Below are 3,647 nucleotides of genomic sequence, written 5' to 3' on the forward strand. Positions count from 1 at the left end.
CATGCCTATGAAAGAAAATTTGGAAAAAGAATATTTTACAATACCCCATGAGGTATAGACTGATGTTTTGACCAGTCAGTCTAGAGGGCATTATAAAATAATAATAAAAAAAACTTAGAAACCCACCTTTGTTTGTGCAATAGATCATGTGTGCCAAAGTTGAGGTTATTTGGAGGTGGTTGAAAAAATGACCGTATTCCGGAGGGGACATTTGGTCTAATTTAAGCCAGTTTTTAAACAAATGTGATTTTTCCCACCACCTCCAAATCACATAAACTTTCTTGAGCATGGTGACCCACATGCTCTCAAAAGTTGGGGTCATCTCATGCATGCCTCCACATGCATCATGTACAAGCCGGACCATTTGGGTCTGCCAGAGGGCAAGTTTGAAAGAGGTTTTCCTTGCCGGACCCATCAAATGATCCCAAACTTTTTGCACAGCGTACCATGACCATGGCATGCTTGTGGGAGGAGAATTCATACACCACGGCCTCATTTTGTTGAAATCCAATTAATATCCATGTGTATTACATGTACGTGAGCATGTGTAAAATTTATTAGATGACTTGAAGGTCAAAACATTAACTTGTCATATATGCAAAAAAAGTGTGTATTGAACGCAAGTGAGCATGTGTATAATTTAGTGTGTGATTTGAAGATCAATACACATCGCAATATGCCAAAAAAAGTGCCCACCTACCAGAGCAGGAGAATTCATACTCCACGGCCTGCATACGACTAGGAACCCTGTCGTGCATGGGCCAGGATGCAGGCCCGTGGTGCAGAATATCTCTGTTGCTAGTAGGCCCCATGGGGCAGAGGGGACGAGGGTTAGGCAATGTACTGCCTGCAATTGATAGGAGCTTGGGAGTGGAGTCGCAGCCGAGTATATAAACCGGTGCGGCGCTCTCTCGCTTGGCGAGGTGGGACTAAACTCCCACCACCCAACGGCTGTGCGCTGCGATGTGCCCTGCGCGGCTCCGCCTTGGGCCCAATTCGGGCGGGCTGGCCCAGGGCAGCGTTACCCGCGTGCTGATATGTTTTATATTTTATTTGTTTCTTTTCTTGTTTATATTTCTAATATTTAAAATCAAATCTCTTTTTTTCTATATTATTCCTAATAGTGTTTACTAAAATTAAAAAATATGCCAAATTCGGTTGTGTTTTATTTCATTTCTTCGTACTCTTTTGTATATTGATAATATTTACGAAATATGAACTAAAATGTTGTGTTTTATTTCAATTCTTCATTCTAATATTTCTTATCTTTATTATTTTTTAAATATTTTTAGTTTGTAAGATAAAATGTTCTGTTTTATTTCACTTCTTCATTCTAATATTTGTTCTCTTCTTTATATTTGAAATACTTCCAAAATGTAAGATAATATGTTATCTTTTATTTCACTTCTTCATTCTAATATTTGTTATCTTCTTTATATTTGAAATATTTGCAAAATGTAAGATAATATGTTGTCTTTTATTGCACTTATTCATTCAAATTTTTCTTCTGTTTTCTATATTCTCCTCTTTTCTTTGTTTTGACAGTTATAAATTCAAATAATGTATGATATAATGTTGTCTCATATTTCACTTTTCATGGTTGTCTTTCCTAATTATAAATTTTATTTTCTGTTTCATACTTGAAATATTATTAAATCAAATATAGTTGGGACAATCGCATGTATGCCTCCACTTGCACCATGTACTACAAGCAGGTTCTTCTTCTCGGTCTCACCAATTGATACCAAAATTTTATGCACACCCTACGATGACCATAGCAAGCATGCCTGGCAACTACCGTTCATTTCCGACACTCTATGCATTTTGTAGGCATTTTGCGGTGATAAAACCCTAGAACACTGCCGCGGCGTGACGCAACGTGTGTTTTGTGTCCAAACTCGTGCACACCTTGCCTGGGGGGCCACATTGGTCATGCTCACATGCTCCCAAAAGTTGGGGTCGTCTCATGCATGCCCCCACATGCACCATGTACAAGCCAGACCATTCGGGTCTGCCGAAGGGCAAGTTTGGAAGAGATTTTCCTTGACGGTCCCACCAAATGATCCCAAACTTTTTGCACACCATACCATGATCATGGCATGCATGTGGTAGTAGAATTCATACACCACGGCCTCATTTTTGTTGAAATCCAATTAATATCCATGTGTATTACATGTAAGTGAGCATGTGTAAAATTTATTAGATGACTTGAAGGTCAAAACATTAACTTGTCATATATGCACACAAAAATGTGTATTGAATGCAAGTGAGCATGTGTATAATTTAGTGTGTGATTTGAAGATCAATACACATGGAAATATGCCAAAAAAAGTGCCCACCTACCAGAGCAGGAGAATTCATACTCCACGGCCTACATACGACTAGGAACCCTGCCGTGCATGGGCCAGGATGCAGGCCCGTGGTGCAGAATATCTCTGCTGCTAGTAGGCCCCATGGGGCAGAGGGGACGAGAGTTAGGCCATGTACTGCCTGCAATTGATAGGAGCTTGGGAGGGGAGTCGCAGCCGGGTATATAAACTGGTGCGGCGCTCTCTCGCTTGGTGAGGTGGGACTAAACTCCCACCACACAACGGTTGTGCGCTGTGATGTGCCCTGCGCGGCTCCGCCTTGGGCCCAATTCGGGCGGGCTGGCCCAGGGCAGCCTTACCCGCACGCTGATATGTTTGATATCTTATTTGTTTCTTTTCTTGTTTATATTTCTAATATTTAAAATCAAATCTCTTTTTTTCTATATTATTTCTAACAATGTTTACTAAAATTAAAAAAATATGCCAAATTCTGTTGTGTTTTATTTCATTTGTTCGTTCTCTTTTGTATATTGATAATATTTACAAAATATAAACTAAAATGGTGTGTTTTATTTTAATTCTTCATTCTAATATTTCTTATCTTTATTATTTTTGAAATATTTTTAGTTTGTAAGATAAAATGTTCTGTTTTATTTCACTTCTTCATTCTAATATTTGTTCTCTTCTTTATATTTGAAATATTTCCAAAATGTAAGATAATATGTTATCTTCTATTGCACTTCTTCATTCTGATAAAATGTTCTGTTTTATTTCAATTCTTCATTCCTAATTATAAATTTTATTTTCTGTTTGATACTTGAAATATTATTAAATCAAATCTAGTTGGCACAGTCGCATGCATACCTCCACATGCACCATGTACTAGAAGCAAGTTTACCTTCTCGGTCTCACCAATTCAGACCAAATTGTATGCACACCCCAGGATGACCATGGCAAGCATGCATAACGAGTATCGTTCATTTCCAAAACTCGATGCATTTTCTAGGGTTTTTCCGGCGACAAAACCCTACAACACTGCCCCCACGTGACGCAACGTGCGTTTTGTGTCTGAATTCATGCACACATTACCTGGGGGACCACATTGGCCAAGCCCACATGGTCCCAAAAGTTGGGGTCATCTCATGCATGCTTCCACATGCACTATGTACAAGCAGGACCATTCGGGTCTGCCGGAGGTCAGGTCTGAAATTGGTTTTCCTTGACGGTCCCACCAAATGATCCCAAACTTCATGCATACCCTACGATGACCATGGCATGCATGCGTGAAAAGTATCGTTCATTTGCGACACTCGATGCATTTTCTAGGGTTTTCCGATG

The sequence above is a fragment of the Triticum dicoccoides genome, chromosome 7A (assembly GCF_002162155.2).
Source record: "Triticum dicoccoides isolate Atlit2015 ecotype Zavitan chromosome 7A, WEW_v2.0, whole genome shotgun sequence".
NCBI classification, from domain to species: domain Eukaryota; kingdom Viridiplantae; phylum Streptophyta; class Magnoliopsida; order Poales; family Poaceae; genus Triticum; species Triticum dicoccoides.